Source organism: Dromiciops gliroides, chromosome 1 (genome assembly GCF_019393635.1).
Source record: "Dromiciops gliroides isolate mDroGli1 chromosome 1, mDroGli1.pri, whole genome shotgun sequence".
NCBI classification, from domain to species: domain Eukaryota; kingdom Metazoa; phylum Chordata; class Mammalia; order Microbiotheria; family Microbiotheriidae; genus Dromiciops; species Dromiciops gliroides.
In genome coordinates this window covers 608,804,105-608,815,903 of record NC_057861.1, presented here as the reverse complement: position 1 = coordinate 608,815,903, position 11,799 = coordinate 608,804,105, and the positions used below count along the sequence as shown (strand labels likewise).

Genomic DNA, 11,799 nt, shown 5'->3' with positions numbered 1-11,799 from the left:
GTTAATAGAATGTGCATTGATATTTAGAGATTGAAAGAGAAAGGCTGACTAATGAAAGTTGTATGCGCTATTTTTGGTTTTTTATTTATTCTTGTGTTTCTTTAAAAAAGTTATAAAGAAATATAAGTTTTCGGGACAGCTAGATGGTGCAGTGGATAAAGCACCGACCCTGGATTCAGGAGTACCTGAGTTCAAATCCGGTCTCAGACACTTGACACTTACTAGCTGTGTGACCTTGGGCAAGTCACTTAACCCCCATTGCCCCACAAAATTTAAAAAAAAAAAGAAATATGTTTTCACTTTAAAATACTTAGGAACAAATGAGAGGTTTTCTAAAATGAATGATGACACAGTCTAATTTCCATTAGATTTAAAACATATTCTGTTAATTTTTAATAAATAAAATAAGCTTGCTCTGACTATTCTTAATTATGATGGCTACAGGGAAGGTTATGGGACTTGCAGTTTTGCTTATCCAAATCTGTATTGGCTTATCTCCAGAGACAAGTTTTGGGAATGGAAAGTTAGTTTATATTCAACTGTGATCCTGAAGAAAAGGCCACTTCCACCAAAACAGATAATAAAAATAGGTTAAAGCCTCACAAAGAAACACACTATGTGATAGAAAGTATTTACTTGAAGACTTCCATGCTGTCTCCATGTTCTCTGAGTGGGTATTTTTTCCCTGAGGTAGATTACAACCTATCCAATTTTCTTATCACGTCTTATTCTCATCTATGTCTTTCCATAAATCCTCAACAGAACATCTACACAAAGACTTAGGAACACTTCTTCTAAGGTCTTTTAATATTTCATGAATGTCTTTGCAATTCCTTGGTCATCCATATGTTACCCTTCATCCTCATGAAATTATTGGGCTCTTTCTTTTTCTCATATTCTGTACATATATAAGACATCAGTTTATTCCATTTTGTTTGTGTGTACACATTTTCATTAGGAATATGAAACAGCCTGGTTAGACTTGCTATTCAAATAATTTAAAATTGGTTTATTATTTGTTTGTCAAGTAGCAAGTATTTTTTAAAAAATTAATCTGTTCCTCCTACTCCCCCTGCTCCCACTGGACAAATTAAAAGGGTTAAAGAAAACAAATCTATCAGTACATCTCTACATAATTGGGCAAGACAAATTTAATTTTTTTATATCCAAAATATATTTATTGATTTTATCACTTCTCTTTTGGGAGATGAATGATGTGTTTTATCTTTATCCTTTTAGACTAGAAGTTTTTCACTGAGTTGATCAGAATTATGAAATCTTTAAAGTTGTTTTTCCCTATTGTGCTGTTATTATTGCATGAATTAATCTTCTAGTTTTGCTCACTTTGGTCTGCATTAGTTCACAAAGCTCTTCCCAGTTTCCTCTGAAATCTCCCATTTTTCATTTCTTATGGTAAAATAATATTCACAAACTTTAATTTGTTTAAAGTATTCCCCAGTGGAGTACCCAGGTTATTTCCAGTATTTGACTGCCCTCAAAAGACCTGCTCTAAATAATTTTTACATATAGGTTCTTCCCCCCTTTCTCTGTTGTCTTTGGAGTATAGAACTAGTAGCAGTTTCGCTGTGCCAAAGGAAATATATGAGTAGTTTTGTAACTTTCTGAACATAGTTTTCAAATGCTTTCCAGAAGGACTAGTCTAATTCACAACTCCACCAATAATGCATTTGTGAACCTGTAGCCCACAGGTCACCACCCCAATATTTGTCATTTTCCTCCTTTGTTATCTTTGTCAGTCTGATAGATTTGAGTTGGAACATCAAAGTTGCTTCAAATCATATCTATAATTATTAATGATTTAAAGCATGTTTTTATATGATTGTTCATCCTCCCATTCTTAAAGTATTTAGGAAGAGCTTACTATGACTAGAGCACTGTTTCACTCAGAAGTTTTTGTTTTATTGAAATGATGGTGGTCCATGAAAGAATGGAATATATTACTCTGGAAAACAACAACAATTCACATTTCTGAATTGGGAATTTGGGGAAAGACAAAATTAATTGTTTCCAATGTGATTAGATAAGGTCAATAAATATAATAGTGTAAAGGTAGGTTTTTTAAATTTTTTCTTCATATTCTAATGTCATAGCTGGGGATACCCCCTACTTGTAGTTACGTCTCCTCAGATAAGCTACTTCAAGTTAAAAATACTTCATAGGTCTATGACCACTCAAAGTCATAGTTCACAATCCCCAACTGATATTTTTAGTTTTACCTATTAAGCAGAGTAGACAAAATTAGTTGAAAATAAAGACATTTAATGATTTAGCAAACGTAGGAAAGTAGCAATAGAATATTTTCTCCATAAACCTGAGGTAAACTCTACCACAAATACAATACTAGGGGGAAATATCAACATACCTCAAGAACATAAATAGCTATATGTACCTATAGGAAATATGTATCCAGAGCACATGTATGGAGGGGCCATGTGTACATGATATGAATATAGAGGGACAGCTTATACCACCAACTTCCAGCAGGAGGGCTATTGATGACTTCTACTGATGACCATATTTTTGCTGGTCTCACATCATGGAGAGTCTCTGATAGGTCTTTTTCTGTTGGGCACATGGTTGTAGAGGGTTTTTTTTTTTTCCTGCCTCTTGGTTCTGGATTCTACTAGAGTCATAGTACCTCTCTTACCCAAAGGAAAAGTCACTCTACTAAATCCCTTTGAGCTTAGAGCCTAGAATCTTAAGTTTCAACTTTTATAGTGAAGCCAACTCTTCACATTCCCAGTATGAGATCAAGGGAAACCCTAGGTTTCTTTTTGTCACTATTAGGAGAAAATGTTGTCATTTCCCAAAGTTAGCTTTGGGAGACATTTCTTTTCCAGGATGAGAATCTTCAATTCCAAAGCCCAATCTCTTTTGGAACACAAGAGAGTCAATTAGCTAAGAAGAATCTGGAGACATCCTATTTTGTGTTTCAGGATAAACCGCAGCTCATTGTACCAGACAACTAATTTGTTTTGGATTAGAAAGTCATTGTAACTGCTTTCAATTACTGTCTATTTATATCCCCTCAAAACCCCATAAACAAGCTTGATAATGTTGTTTTTATCTCAAGCTTCTGTATTTGTCAATCCCTCCCCCAAGACTTTTTGGTCTTCTGTGCAAATGAAAATTAAAAAAAAAAAAACAAACAACCAATAAAAATCTTTTGTTCCTAATTCATGTCTTTATCATGTATATATAGCAGACAACAAACCTCCCAGAGTTGAATAACTAATTTCTAATTTAAGGACAGCAATAGCGACTAGACCTGTGATTTCATAAGTATAGGGAATTCTTTGTTTTTGGTGAGGCAATTGGAGTTAAGTGACTTGCCCAGGGTTACACAGCTAGTAAGTGTTAAATGTCTGAGGCTGGATTTGAACTCAGGTCCTCCTGACTCTAGGGCCAGTGCTCTATCCACTGCGACCCCTAGCTGCCCTGGTATAGGGAATTCTGGATGAAGAAATTCCTCCCACTAATATAGGTCAGGACTTTTTCTTTTCTTTTTTTTTTTTGTATTTTATTTATTTATTTTTTCCCGTTACATGCAAAGATAGTTCTCAACTTTTGTTTATACAAGCTTTCTAATTTCAGATCTTTCTCCCTCCCTCCCCTTCCTCCCCCATCTCCTAGACAGCAGGTAATTTGATATAGGTTATATATATATATATATATATATATATATATATATGTATATGTATATGTATATGTATATATATATAATAACATTAAACATATTTCTACATTAGTCATGTTATAAGAGAAAAATCAGAGCAATGAGGAAAAACCTCAAAATAGAAAAACAACAGCACCAAAAACAAAACATATAGTATGGTTCATTCGGCATCTATACTCCACAGTTTTGTTTTGTTTTATTCCTGGATTTGGAGATCCTCCTCCATCATGAGTTCCCTGGAACCCTTCTGTATCATTGCATTGGTGAGAAGAATATAGTCCATCACAATAGGTCAACATACAATGTTGATGATACTGTGTATAATGTTCTGCTTCTGCTCATCTCACTTATCATCAGCCCACGCAAGACCCTCCAGATTTCTCTGAACTCCTCCTGCTCATCGTTTCTTACAGCACAATAGTATTCCATTACATTCATATTCCACAACTTGTCCAGCCATTCCCCAATTGATGGACATCCCCTCAACTTCCAATTCCTTGCCACCACATAAAGAGTAGCTATAAATATCTTTGTACATGTGGGTCCTTCTCCCCTTTCCATGATCTCTTTGGGAAAAAGACCCAAAAGTGGTATTGCTGGGACAAAGGGTATACACAGCTTCACAGCCCTTTGGGCATAATTCCAAATTGCTCTCCAGAATGGTTGGATCAGTTCACAGCTCCACGAGCAATACATTAGTGTTCCAATTTTTCTACAGCTTGTCCAACATTTATTATTTTGCTTTTTTTGTCATTTTAGCCAATCTAATAGGTGCCAGGTGGTACCTCAAAGTTGTTTTAATTTGCATCTCTCTATTCATTAGTGATTTAGAGCATTTTTTCATATGGGAAGAAACAGCTTTGATTTCTTCATCAGAAAACTGCCTCTTCATATCCTTTGACCATTTCTCAATTGGGGAATGACTTGGATTCTAGTAAATTTGATTTAGTTCCTTATGTATTTTAGAAATGAGTCCTTTATCAGAAGTACTGCCCATAAAAATTGTTTCCCAGTTTTCTGCCTCCCTTCTAATTTTGGATGCATTACTTCTGTTTGTACAAAAGCTTTTTAATTTAATGTAATCAAAATCATCCATTTTGCATTTTAGAATATTCTCTATCTCTTGTTTGGTCATAAACGGTTTTCCTTTCCAAAGATCTGAAAGGTAGACTATTCCTTTCTTTCTTAATTTACCTATGGTATCACCTCTTATGTCTAAATCATGTATCCATTTTAACCTTATTTTAGTATAAGGTGTAAGATGTTGGTCTATGCCTAATTTCTGCCATACTATCTTCCAGTTTTCCCAGCAGGTTTTGTCAAATACCGAGTTTCTATCCCAGTAGCTGGAGTCTTTGGGTTTATCAAACACTACATTACTAGTGTCATTTACTACTGAATTTCCTGAGCCTAGCCTATTCCATTGATCTACCATCCTATTTTTTAGCCAGTACTGCTGATTTATAGTAAAGCTCCAGATTTGTTACAGCTAACACACCTTCCTGTGCATTTTTTCCCATTATTTCCCTTGATATTCTTGACCTTTTGTATTTCCAGATGAATGTTGTTATTAGGTTGTCTAGCTCTATAAAATAATTTTAGGTAGTCTGATTGGTATGGCACTGAATAGGTAAATTAATTGAGGTAGTATTACCATTTTTACTATATTAGCTCTGCCTATCCATGAGCAATTGATATCTTTCCAATTATTTAGATCTGATTTGATTTGTGTGAAGAGTGTTTGGTAGTTGTGTTCATAGAGTTCCTGGGTTTGTCTTGGCAAATAGACTCTCAAGTATTTTATATTATCTGCTGTTACTTTAAATGGAATTTCTCTATCTCTTGCTGCTGGACTTTGTTGGTCATGTATAGAAATGCTGATGATGTATGTGGATTTATTTTATATCCTGCTATTTTGCTAAAGTTATTATTTGTTTCAAGTAATTTTTAAGTTGATTCTCTATCATTCTTTAAGTATACCATCATATCATCTGCAAAGAGTCATAGTTTTGTTTCCTCCTTGCCTATTCTAATTCCTTTAATTCCTTTTTCTTCTCTGATTGCTAAAGCTAACATTTCTAGTACAATACTAAATATTAGGGGAGATAATGGACATCCCTGTTTCACCCCTGGTCTTATTTGGAAGGCCTCTAATTTATCTCCATTGCATATAATGCTTGTTGATGGTTTTAGGTAGATACTGCTTACTATTTTAAGGAAAGCTCCACCTATTCCTAAGCTCTCTCCTGTTTTTATTAGGAATGGGTGCTGTATTTTGCCAAAAGCTTTCTCTGTATCTATTGAGATAATCATATGGTTTAGTTTAGTTTTCTAATTGATGTGGTTGATTATGTTAATAGTTTTCCTAATGACGAACCACCCCTGCATTCCTGGTATAAATCCCATCTGGTCATAGTGTATTATCCTGGTGATAACTTGCTGTTATCTCCTTGCTAATATCTTATTTAAGATTTTAGCATCAATATTCATTAGGGAAATTGGTCTATAATTTTCTTTCTGTGTTTTTGCTTTGCCTGGTTTTGGTATCACCACCATATTTGTGTCATAAAATGAATTTGGTACAACTCCTTCTTCACCTATTTTTCCAAATAATTTGTATAATATTGGAATTAATTGTTCTTTAAATGTTTGGTAAAATTCACCTGTAAAGCCATCTGGCCCTGGGGATGTTTTTCTTAGGGAGTTCATTAATGGCTTGTTCAATTTTTTTTTTTTAATATGGGTTTATTTACGGATTTTATTTCCTCTTCAGTTAACCTGGGCAGTTTGTATTTTTGTAAATATTCATCTATTTCATTTATATTGTTAAATTTATTGGCATACAGTTGGGCAAAATAATTCCTAATTATTGATTTAATTTCCACTTCATTGGTGGTAACATCACCCTTTTCATTTTTGATACTGGTAATTTGTTTTTCTTCTTTTTTTTTTAATGAAATTAAGCAAAATTTTATCTCTTTTATTGTTTTTTTCATAAAACCAGCTCTTAGTTTTATTGATTAATTCTATAGTTTTCTTGCTTTTAATCTTATTTTAATCTTAATTTCTCCTTTAGTTTTCAGGATCTCTAATTTAGTGTCTAATTGGGGATTTCTAATTTGTTCTTTTTCTAGCTTTTTAAGTTGCATGCCCAATACATTAATCTCCTCTTTCTCTTTTTCATTCATGTAAGCATTTAGAGCTATAGATTTTCCCCTAAGTACTGCTTTGGCTTCATCCCATAGATTTTGGTATGTTGTCTCATTATTGTCATTCTCTTGGATATAGTTATTGAATGTTTCTATGATTTGTTGTTTGACCCATTCATTCTTTAGAATGAAATTATTTAGTTTCCAATTGATTTTCATTCTACTTTTCCCTGGCTCTTTCTGACATGTAATTTTTATTGCATCATGATCTGAAAAGTATGGATTTACTATTTCTGCCTTTCTACATTTGACTATGATGTTTTTGTGCCCTAATACATGGTCAATTTTTGAAAATGTGCCATGTACTGCTGAGAAAAAGGTATATTCCTTTCTATCCCCATTCAATTTTCTCCAGACATCTATCATGTCTAACTTTTTTAGTAATCAATTCACCTCTTTCACTTTTTTCTTATTTATTTTTTGGCTAGATTTATCTAATTCTGAGAGGGGGAGATTCAGATTCCCCACTAGTATAGTATTACTGTCTAATTCCTCTTGTAACTCATTTAACTTCTCCTCTAAGAATTTGGATGCTATACCACTTGGCACATACATATTTAATATTGATATCATTTCATTACCTACGGTACCTTTTAGCAAGATGTTGTTTCCTTCCTTATCTCTTTTAATGAGATCTATTTTGGCCTGTGCTTTGTCTGAGATAAGGATTGCTACCCCTGCTTTTTTTTACTTTAGCTGAAGCATAATATATTCTGCTCCAGTCTTTTACCTTTACTCTGTGTGTATCTCTCTGATTCAAATGTGTTTCTTGTAAACAGCATATGGTAGGATTCTGGTTTTTAATCCACTCTGCAATTTGCTTTCGTGTTATAGCAGAATTCATCCCATTCACATTCACAGTTATTATTACTGTCTATTCCCCTCCATTCTATTTACCCCCTTTGTACTTTCCCCCCCTTCTTTCACCCTATTCCTCCTAACTGATGTTTTGCTTCTTACCCCTGCCTCCCCCAATCTGCCTTCACTTTTTATCACCCTCCTCCCTTTTCTTTACCCTTTTCTCCCTTGCTTTTGTCCTCCCTTCTATCAGTCTCCCCCTTTCCCTTCCCCTTTTACTCCCCTAAAGAATGAGCTAAGTTTCTTTATCCCAATCAACATATATGTTATTCCTTCTTTGAATCAAATCTAATGAGAGTAGGGTCGAAACAATGTTAACCCCTCCTTTCTTTCCCTCTATTGTAATAGTTTTTTTTTTTTACCTCTTCATATGATGTAATTCACCCCATTCCACCTCCCCTTTCTTCTCCTCCCCATAGACTCCCTTTTTAACCCCTTAATTATCTTTGTATCATCACATCAAAGACAATTTATATTTATATCCTCTGTGTAAAGTCCTTCTCTCTGCACAAATACATTTATAATGCTTAAGAGTTATGAGTATTATCTTCCTGTGTAGGGATGTAAGCAGTTTAACCTACTTAGTAACTTTTTTTTCCCTCTGTTTACCTTTTTAAACTTCTCTTGAGTCTTCTATGTTAAGATCGAATTTTCTATTCAGTTCTGGTCTTTTCATCAGGAAAGATTGAAAGCACTTCTGTACCTTATATTCTTAGATAGCTGCTTAGTGGATGGATGAAGAAGTTAAGTGACAGCTAAGGACACAATGTTAATAATGGTGAAAATAAATATAGTTCTTTGTTTTTAAAAAAGTATAACATATATACGCACATATACACACAGATAAATATATGTATATTCATATTTGTTTAGATATCTATCTTCTGTCTATAACATAGCAACGTTGGGAGGATGATACACAGAAAGTATCATTAATCCCATTTCTTAGAGAAGGAAACTGAGGTCAAGAAAGAGTAACAATTTGTCCATGGTCACACAGTTAATAAATATAGAATGCTCCAAAAGTGTTAGTGCAGTTTCAGCTAAAAGCTGAAATTTAAAAATGCACTGAGACTTTTCAGACTTCTGAAAAGGAAGGCAGATTTTGAAGTCAGGTTTCTTCTGACTCCAGATATAATGTTCTTGCCATTACCCCATTCTGTTTCTATCCAGGCCTTGTTATTTTTGTAGTGGTGGTTGTGGTGGTGGTGGTGGTGGTGGTGGTTGTAGCTCTGGAAATGAGTTTTCATTACTTCTTTAAGTTTTAAAACTTAAAGTGCATACCCAATGTGGAAATATGTTGCACCAATAAAGATTAGAAACACAGCTATAACTTTTGTTATGTTTTTTGTTTGTTTGTTTGTTTTTGTGGGGCAATGGGGGTTAAGTGACTTGCCCAGGGTCATACAGCTAGTAAGTGTCAAATGTCTGAGGCTGGATTTGAACTCAGGTACTCCTGAATGAACGGCCGGTGCTTTATACACTGCACCATCTAGCCACCCAAATGTGAATTGTTATGTTTTTTGTTTGGTTGGGTTTTTTTTTGTTTGTCAGCTATAACTTATAGATTTAGAAAGTTGCCTCTGGTACTCATTAGTTGCTGAACGTCACTCAGTTAGCATGTGTCAGAGACAGATCTTGAACTCATCTTCCTGATTCTAAGGGTATACCTCTACCCACTTCACTTTGCTTCTTCTCTATGCTAATATGTTCTCAAATCATAGTTCCTTTTGGAAATGGAGAGGCATTTGAAATAACAGTAAACCAGTTAGGAAAGAGAATGACACCCTGTGGGTTATTTAGTGAAGTTCACAAGTTTCCAAACTGCTTAACTTATTCCTCGGAAGTAAATTACACCTGGGAAGGTTCAAGCTGAGTACATGCAGATAGATAAAAAGATTCTGAAACAGAATTTTAAAAATATAGATGAGAGTCTATATCTGGCATCCTCACTCTCCTTTCCCCGGGGGGACATACACATGTACTTCAATGGGAATTTAAAGTTTGATCCATTTCATCCCTTGGTCTCTTTTCTACTTTTCACAGACTTGTATGCTCAGGATCTCTTAGGGGAAAAAAATGAAAGCATCTAGTGCTAGAAGATCATTGATTGATCATTTTTATTATCCTATCCTTACTGCTAGAGCCATGATTTTGCTAACTGCTAAATTTTTATTTACAGTCAACTTCCTGTGGCCAGTTAAATCCTATAGGGTCATTGATCTTTGGAATTGAGACTACAACCCCCTTTTCACTTCTTTTCAGATTTTTTCCCCTTTTTCTCTCTAAAATTCTCTATATTTTTTTCACAGGGAGAAAACATCAAGATTATAAATAAGTTGCTAAGTTAATTTCTGAACTAATTGACTTAGTATTTTTTTAATGATAGTCTCTGCTTAAGTTGAAGATACCTGTGCTGCCTGTTTGATGAGAAGAAGTCATTTTTTTATGGACTTAGATTGTGGAAGGGAGCCTTGATAATCACCCTCCTTTTCCTTTAATAAAAAACAAATCACCATCCCTTCAATCAATCAACCAAATGATGTGTATCGCTTCTTAGCCTTTTGGCTAAGATCAAGTGTAGTATCTGTTCTTACCAAATGATGTGTAGTTTTTTGTTTTTGTTTTTGTTGTTTGTTTTTTGTTTGTTTTTTGTTTGTTTTTGTTTTTTTGGTGAGGCAATTGGGGTTAAGTGACTTGCCCAGGGTCACACAGCTAGTAAGTGTCAAGGGTCTGAGGACGTATTTGAACTTAGGTCCTTCTGAATACAGGGCCGGTGCTCTATCCACTGTGCCACCTAGCTGCCCCAATGTGTAGTTATTAGGTAACTATATGCTCAACTCTATGCTACTTAAGGGATATAAAAAGAAAAGATATAGTTCCTTTCTTTAAGGAATTTTAAGCTTAGTTAGAAAGAGAAAATGAACACAAAATCAAAGTTCAGTCAGTGTAGTACAAAAAATGTGATGCTGTAAACAGAGAGCAAAATTGGTATCATAGTATCCAAATTCAAATCCTGCCTTTGACACTTGCTACAAGTGTGATCTTAGGCAAGTTACTTAACATTAATGGACCTCAGTTCCCCTTCAGTGAAAGGAAGGGGTTGACCTAGAACTTTGATAAGATCCCTAAGGCTTCTAGGAATATTATCTTATGATAATGAGAGCAAGTCTTTGCTAAAAAATGACTGTATAGTAGTGGTATTTTAAGACCCTAGAAGAGATCTTAGAAGTTTCATCCAACCCCCTCATCTTTAGATGAGGAAATTGAGGCCCATAAAAAAAATCAGTCATTTGCCCAAGATTACAAAAGTAAGTAAGTGGAAAATCTGATCATTGTACCCAGGCTCTCTTGACTTCAAATCTAGAACTCTTGAAAGTCTTCCTTAACATTTGAGAGGGGAAAAAAGGTTCAATAAATGAAGATTAAAAATAGTGTATACTGTGCCATTTCAGAGCCTATTATAGATCAGTTTGCAACAGCTTTTCCCTTGACCACCCCCCACCCTACTACATGACCATCAAGTATGTTACCTTTCATCTCTCCCCCAGGGTTCTATAAATTTAACCCTCCTCCAAAGCAATATGGGCATTTTTAATCTCTCTGCCATTGGCTCAATTCCCCATGGATAGTTTTCACCTAATTTTAGGAGTTCTCTATACCCCAGTTACTTTTTTTTTTTTTTTTGCTAAGGGCAATGGGGGTTAAGTGACTTGCCCAGGGTCACACAGCTAGTAAGTGTCAAGGGTCTGAGGCCAGATTTGAACTCAGGTACTCCTGAATCCAGGGCCGGTGCTTTATCCACTGCACCACCTAACTGCTCCCCCCAGTTACTTTAAAATATTTAACAGATTGGTTTACAAAAGATTGTCTAAAGCAGGGGCATAACAAGAACAAATATATAAACATCTTCCTTCTCTGTCCAAAAACAGGGGCATAATCCTACCCATCCTCATTACTATTATCACCAACACCCCAGTATCTGGAGAGCACTTAACTCAGTTCCTATATGGCACATTCCCATGAAGGTTTAGT

At 34.9% G+C, this 11,799-nt stretch overlaps 1 pseudogene; it reads left to right on the top strand.

Moving 5' to 3' along the window:
* The first annotated feature begins 10,312 nt into the window (after positions 1-10,312).
* On the top strand, positions 10,313-10,393 carry LOC122737772 (annotated as a pseudogene).
* Positions 10,394-11,799: the final 1,406 nt, after the last annotated feature.